The sequence below is a fragment of the Hordeum vulgare genome, chromosome 4H, assembly GCF_904849725.1.
Source record: "Hordeum vulgare subsp. vulgare chromosome 4H, MorexV3_pseudomolecules_assembly, whole genome shotgun sequence".
Lineage (NCBI taxonomy): Eukaryota > Viridiplantae > Streptophyta > Magnoliopsida > Poales > Poaceae > Hordeum > Hordeum vulgare.
Genome location: NC_058521.1, coordinates 321,609,271 through 321,632,909, shown reverse-complemented (window position 1 = coordinate 321,632,909; position 23,639 = coordinate 321,609,271). Strand labels below are relative to the sequence as shown.

Sequence of the window (23,639 nt, the reverse complement as noted above, 5' to 3'; positions counted from 1 at the left end):
TATGTCATTGTTGGGGAAATTAAGTGAAGGAGGATATGAAAGAGGAGAAGAAAGAGGAGGACGAGAAGAAGAAGAGGAAATAAAGAAGGAGGAGAAGGACTAGAAGGTCCTTGGCCTTCTCCTCCTCCTCCTTCTTCTTCTTCTCCTCCTCCTTCTTCTCCTTCTCCTTCTCTTCTCTTTCTCTTCTTCTTTTTGTTCTTCCTTTTCATTTCTCCTCTTCTCCTCTTCTTGGAGCTAAATTAGCTAACTATTTCTTTGTGGAGCTAAATGGGCTAATTATCCCATTTTAGAGGAAAACGAGCTAAGTATATAATATTAATGAGCTAACCAAGGTTCTTATGCCATTTTGACCTTATTATGGCATTTTGGAGCTAAATGGGCTAATTATTTCATTATAGAGGAAAACAAGCTAAGTATAAAATATTAATGAGCTAACCAAGGTTCTTATGCCATTTTGAGGTTATTTTGGCATTTTGGAGCTAAATGGGCTAATTATGTCATTGATGGGGAAATAAAGGCAAGGAGAATATGAAAGAGGAGAAGAAAGATCAGGAGGAGGAGAAGAAGAAGAAATAAAGAAGAAGGAGGAGAAGGAGGAGGAGGAGGAGAAGGACTAGGAGGTCCTTTCCCTTCTCTTCCTTCTCCTCCTCCTCCTCCTTCTCCTTCTCCTCCTCCTTCTCCTTCTCCTTCTCTTCTCTTTCTCTTCTTCTTTTTGTTCTTCCTTTTCATTTCTCCTCTTCTCCTCTTCTTGGAGCTAAATTAGCTTACTATGTCTTTTTGGAGCTAAATGGGCTAATTATGTCATTATAGAGGAAAACAAGCTACATATATAATATTAATGAGCTAACCAAGGTTCTTATGCCATTTTGAGCTTATTATGGCATTTTGGAGCTAAATGGGCCAATTATTTCATTGTTGGGGAAATTAAGGGAAGGAGAATATGAAAGAGGAGAAGAAAGAGGAGGAAGAGAAGAAGAAGAGGAAATAAAGAAGGAGGATAAGGACTAGAAGGTCCTTGGCCTTCTCCTCCTCCTCCTCCTTCTTCTTCTCCTCCTCCTTCTTCTCCTTCTCCTTCTCTTCTCTTTCTCTTCTTCTTTTTGTTCTTCCTTTTCATTTCTCCTCTTCTCCTCTTCTTGGAGCTAAATTAGCTAACTATGTCTTTGTGGAGCTAAATGGGCTAATTATCCCATTTTAGAGGAAAACGAGCTAAGTATATAATATTAATGAGCTAACCAAGGTTCTTATGCCATTTTGACCTTATTATTGCATTTTGGAGCTAAATGGGCTAATTATGTCATTATAGAGGAAAACAAGCTAAGTATATAATATTAATGAGCTAACCAAGGTTCTTATGCCATTTTGAGGTTATTTTGGCATTTTGGAGCTAAATGGGATAATTATGTCATTGATGGGGAAATAAAGGCAAGGAGAATATGAAAGAGGAGAAGAAAGATCAGGAGGAGGAGAAGAAGAAGAAATAAAGAAGAAGGAGGAGAAGGAGGAGGAGGAGGAGGAGGAGAAGGACTAGGAGGTCCTTTCCCTTCTCTTCCTTCTCCTCCCCCTCCTCCTTCTCCTTCTCCTCCTCCTTCTTCTCCTTCTCCTTCTCTTCTCTTTCTCTTCTTATTTTTGTTCTTCCTTTTCATTTCTCCTCTTCTCCTCTTCTTGGAGATAAATTAGCTTACTATGTCTTTTTGGAGCTAAATGGGCTAATTATGTCATTATAGAGGAAAACAAGCTACATATATAATATTAATGAGCTAACCAAGGTTCTTATGCCATTTTGAGCTTATTATGGCATTTTGGAGCTAAATGGGCCAATTATTTCATTGTTGGGGAAATTAAGGGAAGGAGAATATGAAAGAGGAGAAGAAAGAGGAGGAAGAGAAGAAGAAGAGGAAATAAAGAAGGAGGATAAGGACTAGAAGGTCCTTGGCCTTCTCCTCCTCCTCCTCCTTCTTCTTCTCCTCCTCCTTCTTCTCCTTCTCCTTCTCTTCTCTTTCTCTTCTTCTTTTTGTTCTTCCTTTTCATTTCTCCTCTTCTCCTCTTCTTGGAGCTAAATTAGCTAACTATGTCTTTGTGGAGCTAAATGGGCTAATTATCCCATTTTAGAGGAAAACGAGCTAAGTATATAATATTAATGAGCTAACCAAGGTTCTTATGCCATTTTGACCTTATTATGGCATTTTGGAGCTAAATGGGCTAATTATGTCATTATAGAGGAAAACAAGCTAAGTATATAATATTAATGAGCTAACCAAGGTTCTTATGCCATTTTGAGGTTATTTTGGCATTTTGGAGCTAAATGGGCTAATTATGTCATTGATGGGGAAATAAAGGCAAGGAGAATATGAAAGAGGAGAAGAAAGATCAGGAGGAGGAGAAGAAGAAGAAATAAAGGAGGAGAAGGAGGAGGAGGAGGAGGAGAAGGACTAGGAGGTCCTTTCCCTTCTCTTCCTTCTCCTCCTCCTCCTCCTTCTCCTTCTCCTCCTCCTTCTCCTTCTCCTTCTCTTCTCTTTCTCTTCTTCTTTTTGTTCTTCCTTTTCATTTCTCCTCTTCTCCTCTTCTTGGAGCTAAATTAGCTTACTATGTCTTTTTGGAGCTAAATGGGCTAATTATGTCATTATAGAGGAAAACAAGCTACATATATAATATTAATGAGCTAACCAAGGTTCTTATGCCATTTTGAGCTTATTATGGCATTTTGGAGCTAAATGGGCCAATTATTTCATTGTTGGGGAAATTAAGGGAAGGAGAATATGAAAGAGGAGAAGAAAGAGGAGGACGAGAAGAAGAAGAGGAAATAAAGAAGGAGGAGAAGGACTAGAAGGTCCTTGGCCTTCTCCTCCTCCTCCTTCTTCTTCTTCTCCTCCTCCTTCTTCTCCTTCTCCTTCTCTTCTCTTTCTCTTCTTCTTTTTGTTCTTCCTTTTCATTTCTCCTCTTCTCCTCTTCTTGGAGCTAAATTAGCTAACTATGTCTTTGTGGAGCTAAATGAGCTAATTATCCCATTTTAGAGGAAAACGAGCTAAGTATATAATATTAATGAGCTAACCAAGGTTCTTATGCCATTTTGACCTTATTATGGCATTTTGGAGCTAAATGGGCTAATTATGTCATTATAGAGGAAAACAAGCTAAGTATATAATATTAATGAGCTAACCAAGGTTCTTATGCCATTTTGAGGTTATTTTGGCATTTTGGAGCTAAATGGGCTAATTATGTCATTGATGGGGAAATAAAGGCAAGGAGAATATGAAAGAGGAGAAGAAAGATCAGGAGGAGGAGAAGAATAAGAAATAAAGAAGAAGGTGGAGAAGGAGGAGGAGGAGGAGGAGGAGAAGGACTAGAAGGTCCTTTCCCTTCTCTTCCTTCTCCTCCTCCTCCTCCTTCTCCTCCTCCTTCTACTCCTTCTCCTTCTCTTCTCTTTCTCTTCTTCTTTTTGTTGTTCGTTTTCATTTCTCCTCTTCTCCTCTTCTTGGAGCTAAATTACCTAACTATGTGTTTTTGGAGCTAAATGGGCTAATTATGTCATTATAGAGGAAAACAAGATAAGTATATAATATTAATGAGCTAACAAAGGTTCTTATGCCATTTTGAGCCTATTATGGCAGTTTGGAGCTAAATGGGCTAATTATGTCATTGTTGGGGAAATTAAGGCAAGGAGAATATGAAAGAGGAGAAGAAAGAGGAGGAGGATAAGAAGAATAAGAAATAAAGAAGAAGGAGGACAAGGAGGAGGAGGAGGATAAGGACTAGAAGGCCCTTGGCCTTCTCCTTCTCCTCCTCCTCCTCCTCCTCCTTCTTCTCCTCCTCCTTCTTCTCCTTCTCCTCTTCTCTTTCTCTTCTTCTTTTTTTCTTCCTTATCGTTTCCCGTCTTCTCCTCTTCTTGGAGCTAAATTAGCTAACAATGTCTTTGTGGAGCTAAATGGGCTAATTATCCAATTTTAGAGGAAAACAAGCTAATTATATAATATTAATAAGCTAACCAAGGTTCTTATGCCATTTTGAGCTTATTATGACATTTTGGAGCTAAATGGGCTAATTATGTCCTTGTTGGGGAAATTAAGGCAAGGAGAATATGAAAGAGGAGAAGAAAGAGGAGGAGGAGAAGAAGAAGAAGAAATAAAGAAGAAGGAGGAGAAGGAGGAGGAGGAGGAGAAGGACTAGAAGGTCCTTTGCCTTCTCCTCCTCCTCCTCCTCCTCCTTCTACTTCTTCTCTTCTTCTTCTTCTTCTTCTTTCTTTCTTTTCATTTTTCCTATTTCTTCTCCTCTTCTCCTATTCTTGGACCTAATTTAGCTAACTATGTATTTTTGGAGCTAAATGGGCTAATTATCCCATTTTAGAGGAAAACAAGCTAAGTATATAATATTAATGAGCTAACCAAGGTTCCTATGCCATTTTGAGCTTATTATGGCATTTTGGAGCGAAATAGGCTAATTATCTCATTGTTGGGGAAATTAAGGCAAGGAGAATATGAAAGAGGAGAAGAAAGAGGAGGAGGAGAAGAAGAAGAAGAAATAAAGAAGGAGGAGGAGGAGGAGGAGGACGAGAAGGAATAGAAGGTCCTTGGCCTTCTCCTCCTTCTCCTCCTGCTCCTCCTCCTCCTCCTTCTCCTTCTTCTCTTTTTCTTCTTCTTCTTTCTTTTCATTTTTCCTATTTCTTTTCATCTTCTCCTCTTCTTGGAGCTAAATTAGCTAACTATGTCTTTTTGGAGCTAAATGGGCTAATTATGTCATTATAGAGGAAAACAAGCTAAGTATATACTATTAATGAGCTAACCAAGGTTCTTATGCCATTTTGAGCTTATTATGGCATTTTGGAGCTAAATGGGCTAATTATGTCATTGTTGGGGAAATTAAGGCAAGGAGAATATGAAAGAGGAGAAGAAAGAGGAGGAGGAGGAGAAGAAGAAGAAATAAAGAAGGAGGAGAAGGACTAGAAGGTCCTTGGCCTTCTCCTCCTTCTCCTCCTTGTGACAGCCCGAGACCGACGTTCCAGAAGATTCCCCCCTCTATTCCATTTCCGTCGTGTGATTATATTTATTCATTGCACCGTCATGTAGTTTGCATCATCGCATCATGTCATCTGTGTTTTGTCGGTGTTGTTTGTTGCTCCGTGTTGTTGGGTGTTAGTGCTTCGTGAGTGGCGTTGTTTTGTTGGAGTGTTGAAAGAGGGTGCGTGAGAGCCGCCGCTAAACCCTGTTGCCCCGCCGACCTAAACCTTCTCCCCTTCTCTCCTCTCTCATTTCGTTTTTGTGGTTTTGCCGAAGTCTTCGTTTAAAACCCCTATTTAAAAGGGTGCGTCTTCTTCTTTCCAATAAAAGTCCTTTTATTAAATGTGGGGGTAACCCTTAGGTTTTATTTTAACTCTCCGTTTGTTTGATTTTAAAAGCCTCCCATTTTATTTTTTATTTTAAAAGGCTTTATTTATTCTTTAAATAAATATATTTTTTTAATTCTTTTAAAAGGGGTTTTGATTTTTTTAAATTCTTTTAAGAAGGGTTTTATTTTTATTCTTTAAAGGGTTTCATCTTTATTTGTTTAAAATGCCCAAGCTAGTGTATAGTTGGGGCATAATTTTTGGTTTTACGAAGTCAAAAGCCTTTATTTTTTTCTATTTACTTTAAACATTTTTTTTATTTTGTCTGTTGAGTTTCTGTTTAAAAAAAAGAACTGCATAGGGGGAGGAAGCCGGCCCAAGGCCAGCAACCCCCCAACCCTAGCCAGCCCATCCCGCAGCTGCTGCTCCTCGCGCCGTCACCTCCCAGCGCCGCATCTCCCCTCTCTCTCGATCCCCAGCGCCTCCTCCCTTCTTCCTCCCCTCGCCTCGCCCCCTGCGTAGCCTCCCTGGCCGTCCGTCGCCGCGCCCCTCTCGCCCCAGCGCCGGCCTCCTCTCTGCTCCGCCCCGTGCGCCGCCGCTCGCCTCGCCGCCTCCCCGCGCAGGTTCCCCGAGCCGGCCACCGCAGCCTCAGGCGGCCCAGCCTCGGTGCCTGCCGGCCAGGGCCGCCGGCACGATGTCGCCCCCTCCCGGGCCCCTGTCCGTTCCCCGGGAGCCTGTATGCTGTTGCTGTTTTGAGTTGCTGCCGCTGCCGACCGTTTGTTGTTGCTGTGTGCTGTTGTTGTCCCTGACGTGCTGCCGCCTGTGCATGCGCCGCTGCCGATGCCCTATTGCTGTTGTTGCTGGCCTGCTGCTGCATGCTGTATGTGCTGTTGTGCTGCGCTTGTAGCCGGTTGCTGTAGCTTGCCGTTCTGGTGCTGCTGCTGCCGTTTTATTTTGTGCCTTGCCCTTGTGCTAACGGTTCCACTGCTAGTTGTTGGCTGCTGCTGCCTGACCTGCCGTCGCTGCCGAGTTGTTGTTCCTGATGCTGTTGCTGCGTTGCCATTGCCTAGTGCTGTGCCAGCTCCTGCTGCTGCTAGTTGTGCTAACTTGCCGTCGCCTGTTGCTCTTGCGGCTGCCCGCGCTCCCCTGCAGGTGCCGACCTCCTCTGCCTTGTTGTGCTGTTGCCGTCCTGTAGCTGTCGGGTTGTAATTGATAGTTGCGTTGCCGAAGCCAGCTACTGTTGGATGCTTGGCATGCTTGCTGTATGTGTTGTTAGATGCTAGCCGCATATTTGTTTGTTGGTTGCTTTGCCAGTTAAATGTGGTTACTTGCTGCTTAGCTGCTGTTGCTGTAGTTTGCATGCCTGCTAGCTAGCTAGTTGCTTGCTTGTGTTGCCGCTTGCCGTTGCCGCGTGTGCCATCCGCTCCTTCATGGGACCGACAAGATCGGCGGGTACTAAGACATCCTCGACAAACCCCGAACATCGACGGAGACATGATCGACTACCGACGCCGAAGACCTGGGAACCACGACGTCGAGCGAACGACTACCGTCGACGAGACCGTGTACCACTACTTCAACTACCGGCGTGTGTACGACTACTTCCACGACGACCACGACGTCCGCTTCGACCGAACCCCTCTGATTCGCACGCGTCGAAGGTAATACCGATGGGACATGTCGTGTACCGTGTGCTAGTGATGTACGAATGTATGTGTTGAACAAGTTGAATGCATGTATGCACCGTATGTATGCACCGTTTATTTGCCGTGCACGTCGTCTTCCTTTTCGTCGAGCCCTCGACACATGGGAACCCGAGATACGGGATCACCCCATCTTTATTTTCTGTTCCCGCACGCGTTCGTATACGTTGGCACCGGTTTCTCCTCGAGTTATCGGGACCCGAACGTTGCCGTGGCATCATTTCCGATTCGCCGCCATGGTTTCCTCTCGCTCGCCATGGCGACACCATGCTTATTTCCCTCCTTGTCGTGATGTGTTGAACTCTCATGCATGACGCATTCATGGCATATGATCTTGTGTTGCATGTCTCTTGGCCGTAGCTCCGATCTATGTTTCGCGTGGTAACCGACTAGGATGACTCGTAGGATCATCGCTTCACCCTAGCCATGATAAAGACAATGTTATATTGCCGTGATAATTAACGGGAGTGAATTAAATAATTAAACGTGGAGTTTCATCGATATGCAACCTGTTGCATACCGAGCTTCACTTAATGTGTAGAGTTTGCGTGAGATGAATTGCCATGCCATTCCTTGCATCTTTGATCTGATCATGCATCATATTAGGGTGTGCATCATGTCTTGCATTTGCCGTGGTGAATATCTGTGTTGATGTTTGTTTCCGGTTTCCTCCGTCTCGATAGAGTTCCGCAAGCGTGTCGGAATGTGAGGACCCGTTCGACTACGTTGGTTCGCCGACTTCTCCGAGTTGTTCTTCTTCCAAGCGGGATCTCAGGCAAGATGATCATTTCCCCAGATACCACTACTATCATTGCCATGCTAGTTATCGCTTCTATCGTTTACGTCTCGTTGCCTACCACATGTTTCCATATTAGCCTTTCAACAATGCCATGATTACCCTCAACCTGTTCGACCTAGCAAACCACTGTTTGGCCATGTTACTGCTTGCTTAACCCTGTCGTTAGCGTTGCTAGTTGCAGGTGCAGATGCTTCCATGTGATAACATGGGTTCCTTGTTATATCACCATATGTAAATGCTATTTAATTTAATGGACCTATATACTTGGTAAAAGGTGGAAGGCTCGGCCTTTCTAGCCTAGTGTTTTGTTCCACCTTTGCCCCCCTTATTTTTCGGCTACCGGTGTTATGTTCCATAAACGAGCGCTCCTAAGACGATCGGGGTTGTTATGGGGACCCCCTTGATAATTCGTTTTAGATTAAAGCTGGTTTGGCAAGGCCCAACTTTGGTACTACATTTGCCTAATCACTAATAAACTGCATAGGGAGTAATTATCCCGAGGAAATTTAATCAACCCCCGGGCCAGTGCTCCTCATGAGTGTTGGTCCAAAATAGAGCTACCCGGGGCAACTCGGCGTTTGGCGTGGTAACCATCGCACATCCGTCGTGTCCTGAGAACGAGGTACGCGACTCCTATCGGGATCGTCGACACGTCGGGCGGCCTTGCTGGATTAGTTTTACCTTTGATGAAATATCTTGTGCATCGGGATTCCGGTGATGCTTTGGTTAATCTCAGAGTTGAGGTTTTCCACTAGGGAATCCGACGAGGTCGCGAGCTTCGTGATTGAGGATTTCTATGCGGCTTGTGGTAATTTGTGATGGACTAGTTGGAGCACCCGTGCAGGGTTAAATCTTTTTGGAAAGCCGTGCCCGCGGTTATGTGGCAACGTGGAAACTTTGTTTAACACTGGTTCTAGATAACTTGAAGTTAACTTAATTAAAACTTTCCAACTGTGTGCGTAACCGTGACTGTCTCTTTCGAGAGTTCCTTCTCCGATCGAGGACACGGTGGGGTTATGACTGACGTAGGTAGGTGTTCAGGATCATTCATTTGATCATCAGTAGTTACGTCCGTTATGCGTAGATCTTCCTCCTCTTACTTCTGGTACTCATAAGTTTAGCCACCAAATATATGCTTAGCCGCTGCTGCAACCTCACCACTTAACCTTACCTCACCCATTAAGCTTTGCTAGTCTTGATACCTTTGGAAATGAGATTGCTGAGTCCCCTGTGGCTCACAGATTACTACAACACCAGTTGCAGGTACATGTAAAGGTTAATTGACGCGAGCGCGTTGATTGTTCATTTGGAGTTGCTTCTTCTTCTTCTTCTTCATCGATCTAGGATGGGTTCCAGGCCGGCAGCCTGGGATAGCAAGGATGGACATCGTTCTTCTTTTGTCGTTTGTTTTCGTCCGTAGTCGGACCCTGCTCTTACTCTTGATGATTATGTAATGTACTGATGTGACTCTGATGTAGCTTGTGGCGAGTGTAAGCCAATTCTATATATCTATTCTTTTCAGTACATGTACTTGTAACGATATCCATTCTTGCGACACGACGAGATGCGCTTCTATCCCTGACGAGGCCCTCGTGCCAAATTGAGGATAGGGTCGCATATTGGGCGTGACACTCCTCCTCCTCCTCCTTCTTCTTCTCCTCCTCCTTCTTCTCCTTCTCCGTCTCTTCTCTTTCTCTTCTTCTTTTTGTTCTTCCTTTTCATTTCTCCTCTTCTCCTCTTCTTGGAGCTAAATTAGCTAACTATGTCTTTGTGGAGCTGAATGGGCTAATTATCCCATTTTAGAGGAAAACGAGCTAAGTATATAATATTAATGAGCTAACCAAGGTTCTTATGCCATTTTAACCTTATTATGGCATTTTGAAGCTAAATGGGCTAATTATGTCATTATAGAGGACAACAAGCTAAGTATATAATATTAATGAGCTAACAAAGGTTCTTATGCCATTTTGAGGTTATTATGGTATTTTGGAGCTAAATGGGCTAATTATGTCATTGTTGGGGAAATTATGCCAAGGAGAATATGAAAGAGGAGAAGAAAGATGAGGAGGAGGAGAAGAAGAAGAAATAAAGAAGGAGGAGAAGGAGGGGGAGGAGGAGAAGGACTAGAAGGTCCTTGGCCTTCTCTTCCTCACTACTAGGAAAAGGCCTGCTAATGGCGCACCTATTTTGGCTACTAATGGCGCACTATAGGTGCGCCACTAGCATCACGCCATTAGATTTTTTTACTAATGGCGCACCACAAGTGCGCCATTAGTATCTGGTATACTAATGGCACACCAGGCAGTGCGCCATTAGTATTGCTCATGGTGCGCAATTAGTATCTGGTATACTAATGGCGCACCAAGAAGTGCGCCATTAGTATAGCTCCTGGTGCGCCATTAGTATCTGGTATACTAATGGAGCACCTCCGGGTGCGCCATTAGTATAGCTTATGGTGCGCCATTAGTATGCCTCCCACGGCCATATTTACCCATGTGCTCTGGCTTACTAATGGCGCACTAGTTGACGATGCGCCACTAGTGTGCTTTTGAAGTGCGCCACTAGTATGAATATTAGGTATTTATTTTATTTTTTCTGATATTTGCACAGATTACAAAACATATTATTGCACAGAATATAGAGAGCACAACATATAAACAATAGATTTATCGAATACAATAGAAGATTAGTCTCCGAATACAATTCATCATATTAGTCTCCGAATTTAAAATACCAAACAAAGTTAGAACATTACAAGTCTCGAGACCGCGAGTAGCGAGTTTGTCGTCACATTACAAGTCGATTTCGATCATCTAAACTACCATCATATAGAAGAGAGCTGCGGTCATCACGAGAAAGACAGGCAAAATTATCTAAAGTACAAAATCATCGACACCAAGCATGTTACTGAAGCCGTGCCTGGAGAATCACATTCACGTCCTTCGCCTGCTACCCCTGTCCTCGTCTTCTTCCACCTGTTGCGGAAAGGTGAGGAACAAATTATGCTCCGGCAGGAATTTGTGCTAGTTCAAATTAGCGTACGGCATTATGAAATCACTTTGAAAGAAAAACTAACATTGTGAAACAAATGCATATTTTGGGAGAACCTCTACAATAAAGAAATCATCCAAAGAGCTTCCATAAAGAGAAAAACATAATTACTGATCCCCCCAGGCCACTACTACTTTATGTGTTGGACATCAAATCGTACGTGACAACTGACAAGACAGTAAGATGTGTTCAATTTTATCAATGTTTATAGGCGACATGGTGCATGATCCCCCCAAGGCCACTACTGCAATCATTTTGTATTTTGTATGGAGGTCAGATTTGCAGTTGGCACTACTATGCGAAATAACCATTTTGTCCAAATAAATATTTCTACACCGCATACTTAATTAAACAAGTCAGAATGGAATTTCAAGGCCCATAATTCAGAAAATGTAAAGTTTCTTTACATTATCTAGTGAACACAAAAAAAATGAGAAGTATCTTCGCAAATCAGAGCACTCTATAACATGCAAAATTAAAATCAGGAGAAACAAGGGAAATGTTTACCATCTTCATCACCAAAGCCTTCAAAATCTTCCATATCATCCATGTCAACATACTCTATCTCGCCTTCTTGTATTGGCAAGTGAATCCACAATATATGGGAAAGATTGTGAGCAGTGAGAACATAACAAAATTAGCTTGATTCTCAGAGTCGGTACCGTCTTACTTCTTCCTCTTCTATCTCAAGAACCAACTCATCTTTTTCCATGTCAAGGATAGTATCAAACTGATCCACATCCGAAAGCACAAGATGGGTTGGAACTGAGAGTACTTGAGAAATAAAGAACCATTTTTGTACGTAAGTGTAAATATACACGGTGTAGGAGGAACATATTACAAAACTGCAATAACAAAGCAAACTAGATCTATATAGGTCTGGTACAATCCCTCGTTTCATGCACTCAAGCTCACTGAAGTAATTGACATAAAACATTTCATAACTACATAGGACAACATAGCATCAAAGTATCAAACAACACCATCATCCTCTCCTAGGGGCTCAACCATTTTCACAATCTTCGCACTACTAATATTTTTTTATACATCACCATAAAATTAGCATCATATCTGCTATACTTTCTTCGTTTAATAAACAAATAGCAGAGATTTGTAACATATCCATATGAAGATAACATGGCAATGTGACAGGCATAACGTCAGTTACTCCCTCGTTCACTATTACAAGATGTTCCAACTTTTTTCTAAAATAAATGTATGTAGACACGTTTAAGTGTGTTTGTTCACTCATTTCAGCCCGTATGTAGCCCATATTGAAATATGCAAAACATCATATAATAGGGAGTGATAATTGACCTAATGGAACTCCATCATTATATGAATAGTTTGACAATAAGACATACAGGACCATCCATTTACTATGGGAAGTGACAAAAAATTAACAAAACAAACAACATGATAATACATCTATTCCTAAATGAAAGACGTTTTAGCAGTTTTAGGAACAGAGGGTGTACTAAACAGACAAGCAGATATTGATATGGCACATGAAAGATGCAGAAACTGAAATGATTATGCAGCCCCCAAAATAGTACCGGCTTTGTGAACCTTCAGACGAGCAAAGAGGACAGTGGTGTACACTGAGGATAACCAAGTTTAAAGGGCATGAACACAGAAACTGACCTCTTTCTTGCTGTAGTTGCCCTTCAACTTGCTGTAGTTTAAAGGGCATGCCAAATCGACAGTGTGCCAGTTGCCCTTCAACTTGCTGTAGTTTATCAGCTGTGTAGCACAAAAGTAGTTATCACTCTCTCTATTTATTGCAAGGACAAACTAGACATAACCAGAAAACAAGTTCCCAGAAATATTTCTACAAGGGTAATGCTTACCTAAATCAAAGATTTGTCCAGCAACATAATCCCTGTTACCCAGAAGTGGTAACGAAGACAATGTGTTGACCTAGTACTTGTTCCAGAGTAGATCAGGGAGGTGAGAGTCCAGGGATGACTTGAAATAGGTTATATCCAAAGAATAGTACTGCATGAAAATAGAGTTAGAACAGAACTAAAACACAAGCTTGCAAAAATATCAATTAAACAATTGATCGCATTACCTGTTTGCAGTGAACATCAAAATCTTCTATCTTGTTGAGTGGTATGGTCTGATACTCAGACACAGGCTCATCCGGTGGCATGTAATCTTTTGGATATGTCCTAAAAGCTCCAATGTCCACTTTATTAGCAAAAACAGTCCTTGTAGGGTCTATCACAACAGCCAAGAATGGTTCTTGAAACTGCTGATTAAGTATCTGAGTTGAAACATCAATGCCTGACAGCCAGGTACGATGGCAAAGTTAGTCCACTGGCACTGGCTGCATAGCCTCCACCTCCTTCCTCAGACCCTCGAACAGCACCGACGATAAGTATCGCTCCCCCGCGCTCGGATGAACAGTTTGGAACAACAAGTGAATCAATTTCTGAAACTTCTCCATCTTTTAACATATTTTTGTATACATTTCATTCATAGAGATATGGGTATGTAATGTCGTACCACGATGAGCTTCCCTTTGTTTTCGGGCCTCTTTGCAAGTTCAATCGTTGCCACCGTGTTGGCTCCTGATGATATCCCCACCTGCGCGGTGAAATCGATTCAGTTTCACATTGGCCAATAATCACATCTGAAGCCTGTTCTTCATCTTGTTTCTTTCTAACCATACATTTTCTTTTGGTAAGGGAGCAGTAAATTTATTTTTGCAACTCACCAGCAGGCCCTCTTGTAGCGACAATTGTTGTGCCATCTTGACCGCATCCTCACCTTTCACCTGTTAATTTTTACATCTATGGATTCAGTAAGATTTACAAAATCTTCTTACTCTATGAAAAGAACATAAGCCCAGTTTGGATATGATTCCTTACCTCAAGAACCTTCTCCATTATATCCATGTCCAAAATGTCTGGCTTGAATCCCACTCCATTTCCAGTGATGAGGTGAGGCCCTGCACTTAGGTTCAGTTACCAACAACATGAGTATAGAAACTAAAAGAAGAAGAAGAAGACTGCAACATTTACAGAAAGCCAGATAGGTTGCGTACCTGGCTTACCACCATTCAGAACATTTGCTTCGGCAGGTTCAACTCCATATATGGTACAGGTACCTGGTCTCGGTGCCCTCGACGGGGAGCGCGAAGGCGTCCATGACGATGATGGAGTCGCCTTGGATGAGGCCCATGATCTTGATGGTGCCGTCGGCGCGGGCGTGGATGACCATCTTGAGGAGCTCGTGTGCGCCACCGGCGTCGCCATCCTGCCGCACGGCGGCGGGTGGGGACGAGGCAGCCCCTCCTTGGCGGGCTCGACAGGGCGTCGGTCGACGCTGCGGTGGGGCGCCGGTCGAGGCTGCGGTGGGGCACCGGTCGAGCCGGTAGAGGGTGGGGTGGGGCGCTGGTGGAGCAGCCTCTGTTCAGGGCGCCGCTGAGATCTGGGGAGGCTGCGGGAGGGAGAGGGCAGGGGATAGCACGCGGTCGATTTGCGAAAAAAGTCATTGGCGCGCGGTCGATTTGGGGAAAGGCCGCCTGATGTTTCGGCTATGTCCCGCGTTTTTTTTGCAAAAATACTAATGACGCACCACCAGCTGGTGCGCCATTAGTAACCCTGGTTATTAATGGCGCACCAGCTGGTGGTGCTCCTTTAGTAGTTTTGCCCGCCGCGCCCTCCGGGATGGTGGCCCCGGGCGACAACATCCGCCGCAACATCTCCTCCCAGGTCACCGTCTCCGCCTTGCTGGCCATCTTCCCCTCCCTTCCTCTGGCGCAAAGGCGCAATCCGCCGAACACCCGCCGGGCAAGGGCGCAATCCAGCAAGACTCGGAAAAGCTCTAACCTTTGGTGGGGAATTCCTCGGCTTTGCAGTCGTGGTCGCCGCCGCCTATCCGTCCTGGCTTGCACGGACGACGGTCAAGGCCCTGCGCTCCCCGCCCCGCCAACCACCACCACACATCGCCAAGCGGGACCCTTGCCGGTCAACCGAAGACGCGGGGGAGGGAGGGGAGGAAAGAGCGAGAAAAATCCGGGGCGTGGACGAGCGGGATCTCTCCGGGGCATGGACGAGCGAGATCTCTCCGGGGCATGGACGAGCGAGTCGGGATCTCGGTTGGATTTGGGAGAGGAGAGGCAAGGGCAGAGGCAGAGAGCAGTGCGGGTTAGCAATGGCGCACCCCCGAGCGGTGCGCCATTAGATTTTTTTTATAGCAATGGCGCATCTCCACGCAGTGCGCCATTAGTAATCTTTTTTTATATAGCAATGGCGCATCCCAGGGAGGTACACCATTAGTAATCTTTTCTTGGATAGAAATGGCGCACCCCAGAGAGGTGCACCGTTAGTAATATTTTTTTTGGATAGCAATGGCGCTCGGGGGGGAGGGAGGGGGTGGGTGGTGCGATCGACCGATTACTGGGCGTCTACACATTTAGAGAATAGTTTAGCATTGCACATCATACTAGAATGAAAATATCACCTGTTTTGTGTTCCACGTGAAAAGTGATTCCAAATTTGCAGATAGACTCAAGGTCAAGGTCACCTATCACGTTTGTTTTCAGAAATTTGTCAGTGGTGCTACAATAGAAGTACTCCCTCCGTTCGTTATGAAATAGGGCGGCGTAAAAGCACAAACCTTGTCGTTCCCATTGATCTGTTTGTGGAGTCGATTTATCTTCGTTACCTACGGGAGCACAAGAGAATCATTAATCAGGCTTTACTACATGTATAAAACAGGAACAAGCAGGGGGGTTGAAGGTGTGCGTTCCACAACAACGAGAAAATGATGTCTGATAAAGCAACAGACATTCCGGTGACCGCAAGGAACAAGCCATGGAATATGAACCCAACTTTCATACAACTCGTAAGAGCCTAAACACTTGTACTCGTATAGAATACTAGGTAAACAAATATCCTGGTACAATGAACCTGTCCTGCCAAGATGCATTCGGGCAGATCGGCGAATTCACGGACAGAGAACCGGCCAGATCCCCAGAAGCTCACCCCCACCGGCGACGTCGAGCCCCGAACCCTACTACTGGGCTCCTCACAGGGTCGTGAAATTCCGGCGTTACTACTGGCGACACCACCTCCATGAATCGCGTGACAGATCAGGCGAGCGCTCGCGGTTCAGAGGGCTCAATTGCAGAAGACTGCTCTAGAGAGAGGCCAGGAGAGGGGAGGGGCTGACGGCATACGTACGTGGGCTTGGGCCTCGACGGAGGGGACCTGGAAGGTATCGAGCGCGCAGGAGGCGGCGCAGGCGGCGATGAGGAGGAGCGGCGTCTCCCTGGACGAGGGCGAGGGCAGAGGATAGGCGAGGGTGGGGGAGGGGGTGGGCGGCGTCTCCGTGGACGAGGGTGGGGGAGGGGGAGGGCGGCGGCGGTGGCGGCTTCTCCGTGGGCGGCGTCTCCATGTACGAGGGTGGGGGAGGGGGTGGGCGGCATCTCCGTGCACGAGGGCGAGGGCACAGGAGAGGCGAGGGCATAGGGGTTAGGAATGGCGCACCCCGAGCGGTGCGCCATTAGAATGTTTTTTTGATAGGAGTGGCGCATCCTCATGGAGTGCGTCATTAGTAAAAAAAATTATATAGCAATGGCGCATCCCAGAGAGGTGCACCATTAGTATTTTTTTTTGGATAGCAATGGCGCTCGGGTGGGAGGGAGGGGGTGGGTGGTGTGCCGGCCGATTCCGTTCGGGGGAACGGAGCGAGGAGACACGGGAGGGTGCGGGGGGTCGGCGGCGGCGGTGGAGCGGGGGAGGGTGTGTGGGGTAGTCGGCGACGGCGGTTGAGCGGGGGAGGGTGCTGGGGGTCGGCGGCGGAGGTGGAGAGGGGAAGGGTACGGGGCGTCGGCGGCGGCGGTGGAGCAGGGGAGGGTGCGGGGGGTCGTCGGTGGCGGTGGAGCGGGGGGGGGTGCGGGGGGTCGTCGGTGGCGATGGAGCTGGCCGGGGAGGGTGCGGGGGGTCGTCGGCGGCGGTGGAGCGGGGAGGGTGCGGGGGTCGGCGGCGGCGGTGGAGCGGGGTAGGGTGCGGGGGTCGGCGGCGGCGGTGGAGCGGGGGAGGGTGCGGGGGTCAGCGGCGGCGGTGGAGCGGGGGAGGGTGTGGGGGGACACCATTGGGACACTATGATGCAAATGAGGTGAGGAGGAGGAGGCACCCGAGACAAGCTTGGAGGTGGAGGTGGAGAGAATGAAAGTGGGGAAAGTGAGTGTGGTAGGTGGTTGTCCAAAATATCTAGCTGGTCCCAGGTTACTAATGGCGCACCTCCTACATATGCGCCATTAGTAGTTCCATTAGTAGTTTTGCAAAAAGAAAAAAAATATTAGTGGCGCACCAACAACAGATGCGCCATTAGTAACCCTGGTTACTAATGGCGCACCAGCTGTGGTGCGCCATTAGTAGTTTGCAAAAAAAAATTATAGTAGTGGCGCACTACCAACAGATGCGCCATTAGTAACCCTGGCTACTAATGGCGCACCACCTGTTGGTGCGCCATTAGTACTTCTGCAAAAAAGTATAGTAGTGGCGCACCGGGTGTGTGGTGCGCCATTAGTGTCCATCAGACTAATGGCACACCTGCACATGGTGCGCCACTACTATATAGTAGTGGCGCACTACTTGTGTGGTGCGTCATTAGTGTGTATATCATCTATAGCCCTTTTCCTAGTAGTGCCTTCTCCTCCTCCTCCTCCTCCTCCTTCTCATTCTTCTCCTCCTCCTTCTTCTCCTTCTCCTTCTCTTCTCCTTCTCTTCTTCCTTTTGTTCTTCCTTTTCATTTCTCCTCTTCTCCTGTTCTTGGAGCTAAATTAGCTAACTATGTCTTTTTGGAGCTAAATGGGCTAATTATGTCATTTTAGAGTAAAACAAGCTAAGTATATAATATTAATGAGCTAACCAAGGTTCTTATGCCATTTTGAGCTTATTATGGCATTTTGGAGCTAAATGGGCTAATTATGTCATTGTTGGGGAAATTAAGGCAAGGAGAATATGACAGAGGAGAAGAAAGAGGAGGAGGAGGAGAAGAAGAAGAAACAAAGAAGAAGGAGAAGGAGGAGGAGGAGGAGGAGGAGAAGGACTAGAAGGTCCTTTGCCTTCTCCTCCTCCTTCTGCTTCTTCTCTTCTTCTTCTTCTTCTTTCTTTTCATTTTTCCTATTTCTTCTCCTCTTCTCCTCTTCTTGTAGATAAATTAGCTAACTATGTCTTTTTGGAGCTAAATGGGCTAATTATCCCATTTTAGAGGAAAACATGCTAAGTATATAATATTAATGAGCTAAACAAGGTTCTTATGCCATTTTGAGCTTATTATGGCATTTTGGAGCTAAATCGGATAATTATCTCATTGTTGGGGAAAGTAAGGCAAGGAGAATTTGAAAGAGGAGAAGAAAGAGGACGAGGAGGAGAATAAGAAGAAATAAAGAAGAGGAGGAGAAGGAGGAGGAGGAGGAGAAGGACTAGAAGGTCCTTGGCCTTCTCCTCCTTCTCCTCCTCTTCCTCCTCCTCCTCCTTCTCCTTCTTCTCTTCTTCTTCTTCTTCTTTCTTTTCATTTTTCCTATTTCTTTTCCTCTTCTCTTCCTCTTGGAGCTAAATTAGCTAACTATGTCTTTTTGGAGCTAAATGGGCTAATTATGTCATTATAGAGGAAAACAAGCTAAGTATATAATATTAATGAGCTAACCAAGGTTCTTATGCCATTTTGAGCTTATTATGGCATGTTGGAGCAAAATGGGCTAATTATGTCATTGCTGAGGAAATTAAGGGAAGGAGAATATGAAAGAAGATAAGAAAGAGGAGGATGAGAAGAAGAAGAAGAAGAAATAAAGGAGGAGAAGGACTGGAAGGTCCTTGGCCTTCTCCTCCTCCCCCTCCTCCTCCTCCTCCTCCTTCTTCTTCTCCTGCTCCTTCTTCTCCTTCTCCTTATCTTCTCTTTCTCTTCTTCTTTTTGTTCTTCCTTTTCATTTCTCCTCTTCTCCTCTTCTTGGAGCTAAATTAGCTAACTATGTCTTTGTTGAGCTAAATGGGCTAATTATCCCATTTTAGAGGAAAACGAGCTAAGTATACAATATTAATGAGCTAACCAAGGTTCTTATGCCATTTTGAGCTTATTATGGCATTTTGGAGCTAAATGGGCTAATTATGTCATTACAGAGGAAGACAAGCTAACTATATAATATTAATGAGCTAACCAAGGTTCTTATGCCATTTTGAGGTTATTATGGCATTTTGGAGCTAAATGGGCTAATTATGTCATTGTTGGGGAAATTAAGGCAAGGAGAATATGAAAGAGGAGAAGAAAGATGAGAAGGAGGAGAAGAAGAAGAAATAAAGAAGAAGGAGGAGAAGGAGGAGGAGGAGGAGAAGTACTAGAAGGTCCTTGGCCTTCTCTTCCTTCCCCTCCTCCCGCTTCACCTTCTTCTCCTCCTCCTTATTCTCCTTGTCCTTCTCTTCTCTTTCTCTTCTTCTTTTTGTTGTTCCTTTTCATTTCTCCTCTTCTCGTCTTCTTGGAGCTAAATTAGCTAACTATGTCTTTTTGGAGCTAAATGGGCTAATTATGTCATTATAGAGGAAAACAAGCTAAGTATATAATATTAATGAAGTAACCAAGGTTCTTATGCCATTTTGAGCTTATTATGGCATTTTGGAGCTAAATGGGCTAATTATGTCATTGTTGGGGAAATTAAGGGAAGGAGAATATGAAAGTGGAGAAGAAAGAGGAGGATTAGGAGAAGAAGAAGAAATAAGGAAGAAGGAGGAGGAGGAGAAGGACTAGAAGGTCCTTGGCCATCTTCTTCTCCTCCTCCTCCTCCTCCTTCTTCTCCTCCTCCTCCTCCTCCTTCTCCTTCTCTTCTCTTTCTCTTCTTATTTTTGTTCTTCCTTTTCATTTCTCCTCTTCTCCTCTTCCTGGAGCTAAATTAGCTAACAATGTCTTTGTGGAGCTAAATGGGCTAATTGTCCCATTTTAGAGGAAAACAAGCTATGTATATAATATTAATGAGCTAACCATGGTTCTTATGTCATTTTGAGCTTATTATGGCATTTCGGAGCTAAATGGGCTAATTATGTCATTGTTGGGGAAATTAAGGCAAGGAAATTATGAAAGAGGAGAATAAAGAGGAGGAGGAGGAGAAGAACAAGAAATAAAGAAGATGGAGGAGAAGGAGGAGGAGGACGAGAAGGACTAGAAGGTCCTTTGCCTTCTCCTCCTTCTCCTCCTCCTCCTCCTCCTCCTCCTTCTGCTTCTTCTCTTCTTCTTCTTCTTCTTCTTTCTTTTCATTTTTACGATTTCTTCTCCTCCTCTTCTCTTCTTGGAGCTAACGAACTATGTCTTTTTGGAGCTAAATGGGCTAATTATCCCATTTTAGAGGAAAACAAGCTAAGTATATAATATTAATGAGCTAACCAAGGATCTTATGCCATTTTGAGCTTATTATGGCATTTTGGAGCTAAATGGGCTAATTATGTCATTGTTGGGGAAATTAAGGCAAGGAGAATATGAAAGAGGAGAAGAAAGAGGAGTAGGAGAAGAAGAATAAATAAAGAAGAAGGGGGAGAAGGAGGAGGAGGAGAAGGACTAGAAGGTCCTTGGCCTTCTCCTCGTTCTCCTCCTCCTCCTCCTCCTCCTTCTCCTTCTGCTCTTCTTCTTCTTCTTCTTTCTTTTCATTTTTCCTATTTCCTTTCCTCTTCTCCTCTTGTTGGAGCTAAATTAGCTAACTATGTATTTTTGGAGATAATGGGCTAATTATGTCATTGTTGGAGAAATTAAGGCAAGGAGAATATGAAAGAGGAGAAGAGAAACTTACCGTAGTGTTCATCAAGGAGGAGAAACACCTGGAGAAAGGTCGTGCGATGCCGCTTGGGAGTTATTCCATAGAATAGATGTTTTGCAATGTCTTAGTTAGCATGATGACACTCAATTATTAATACTAGTTTATAATGAAACTCACCAGGCCAATCGAAGAGAAGACGGGCATCGACGGAGGGACTTGACCGCTCTTCTCGCACAGACCCTGAAGAGTGGGTCGTATTTGTTAGTAATGAAACAGACATTACACACATGATTTGGGTAATGTGAACAAAAACTTACCACAAAAAGCTCGTACAGGGCCCGTTGACCCACCTCATTCCGGGACCTCTCCTCCTCAATAAATCGTGCCGTGGTCTGGTCCCTCTCATCAAGAGCAGCCTCACTTCTCAATCTCTCTTTCTCAAGAGCAGCCTGAAGAGCAGCCTGGCTTGCCAATCTCTCTTTCTCAAGAGCAGCCTGGTTTGCCAATATCTCTTTCTGAAGAGCACCCTGAAACACCATTCCTCGTTACCACAGTAATGATCTATGGTGACACACATAATGAAATGGATGAAAGTGTTCTTAGTACGTACAACTAACCTCGATGGCAAGATCGATTGGCCGTGGACGACGTGTTATCTCAGGACAGCTGCTCAACTAGCGCGCCTTGATCTTCGGGAGAGTGAGTGGACAACATATTATCCCATCTCCAATGGCTATCGAGCCATTGGGCCTCCCGCCACCAGATATCATCACCAGCTCTGGATCTAAAGGTTCCTGGCTAGGGTTAAAGTCATCCCCTTTCGTAGCCTTCCCCGCGTCCCTGTATTCCACGAGCTTGTGGTGGGATGATATGTTGGCGAAGTTATTGAGATCATCTAGGTCAGACTCAGAGAATGCCTTCGCCTTCTTGTACGAGGCAGTATGGGCGATGCCATAAAGGTCGTACAAGTGTGGCATCTCCGTCTTATTGTGATGCGCCTAAAAGAGAGGAACAAAATATTAGCATGAAGAATGAATTGCATGAATCCTGAAGCAAATCACATACCCAATTTCGTATGAACTGAAGTAAGTTGGCGCTGCCTTGATGGTGTGGCACACCAACCATTTTGCTACGCCGATCCTTCGCATTCTCGTGGATGGCTCGCCAGCTGCCTATGCACCACTCATCTACCAACGCCTCCCAACAATCCATCTTATCCGCACACCATCTCGGGGGCACGTGTAAGTTATTAGAAAGAATTTTTTGCACTACGCCTATGAATGAAATCAAGAAAACTACGTAGAAGGACTTAAGAATAGGTAATTACCTTCATGTATTGCTCCTTCTTCAGAAACTTTCTGTGGCAATCCTTCTTCGGCTTCTTAATACCACGCGTGGCGTAGTAGTCTCGAATAGCCTGCGGCCGAGCCTCGTGGCGTAAGTTCTGTAGTAACCGCCTACACTCGGCCTCGAGAGCCCTGGCCGCCTCCTTCTCATATCCATCCTCACACCTATAGATGGTCTGCAATCAAACGTGAAAACACCGATTAGTACAATAATTAGCTATATTGTTAATTTTAGATTGTGTAAAAGGATAATTTATCCAAAAGCTCTGGATCACCATCTCGGCCCTCGTGTGGCACAAGACACCATCTATAATCTCCTCCGGCGGGGCCTGCGCAGCCTGGTAATGCTCCCGGGAAAATTCTAGTGCAGGAACCTGACCCTCACCAGGCAACGTGACAAACCCCGGGAAATTTGCCGGCAAAGCACACCAAGGATGGAGTTCGGCCTGCGGACTCCAAGAGGGTGTACCCATCCCCTGTAGTATGATAAGGTCAAAGCATTAGATATTTGAAAAAACTTGAAGGCAAAAGCTAAAAAAATAGTAAATGTACTTACCTATCTCCTTCAGGTTTAATCACCGGCCTCTCCTCGCGGGTAGCCGGCAGGACCGGGAGACGTGTACTACCACGCTTGTACACGGTGGCCCTGTCCACCTGCACATTGCCCTCACTATCCGTAAGCTCATCCCCGCCATCCCCGCCCCCTGAGCCACCCGGACCCTCTGTCCAATCTGGTAACTCGGTCGGATCCGGCCAGGTCTCCCATCCGGGCCTCTCCACGTCGGGTGAAGCCTCCGGAACCGTAGTCTCGTGCGCCGAATGCACCTCGACCCGAGGCTGATCCTGGACCGGAGTCTAATGGGACGAATGCCCGTCAACACCAGGCTCCTGGACCGGAGTCCCCGTAGCCTCCTCCGCCTGGTTCTTGAAACGTTTCTTGGAAAGACGTGTTTCTTGGAAGAATTCTCCATCATATGTGTCTGGGTTAATGTGAGGTTCATAATCCTGTTCATTTGGGAGAGGTGGTGTGGCATGTGGCGGCACTTCGTAAACAACATACCAACCTTCCAGATTCTTATCCGTTTGGCATGCCCACGGTAGATAGAAAACTTGGGTCGCCTGTTGAGCCGTAATATAGACATCGGGAACATCTAAATGGGTGTTTGGATTGATTTCGACTAGTCCTATATGTTCATGAGTCCTTCTAGTCTCCTTCGTCTGGAACCAATAACATTTGAAGACTACGACGTTCGGTGGGTTTTCACCATATAATTGAACTTCATAAATTGCTTCAACTCTTCCATAATACTCGATAACACCTTCGCCGATAGCCGAGACACCGCAATTTGTAGATTTCTGGTCGGGCATAGATAGCTCTTTGCCAAAGGTACGAAAGAGATACCCGTTGATGTTGTATTTCTCAAATAAATGGACCTTATAGTCAAAACCATTAGCGACTTGTCTCAATTCGGCGTCCATAGACTCTGAATTAGCCTACAAGTTTAATTCGAAATGATTGTTGCATTAGCCACAAGTTAGACCAAGAAATGAAATGGTCCATTATCTATAATTACCGTTTGTTTGAACCAAGAGATGAAACCGGGATAACCGCCTCCTGTCTTTGACAGAAGCTCACACTCTTCGACGGAATCATTTTCGATCACCG

General features: G+C 45.2%; 1 pseudogene; it reads right to left on the bottom strand.

Annotated features, from left to right (window-relative positions):
* Positions 1-12,403: 12,403 nt before the first annotated feature.
* Positions 12,404-14,618, bottom strand: LOC123450491 (annotated as a pseudogene).
* Between the last annotated feature and the right edge of the window lie 9,021 nt (positions 14,619-23,639).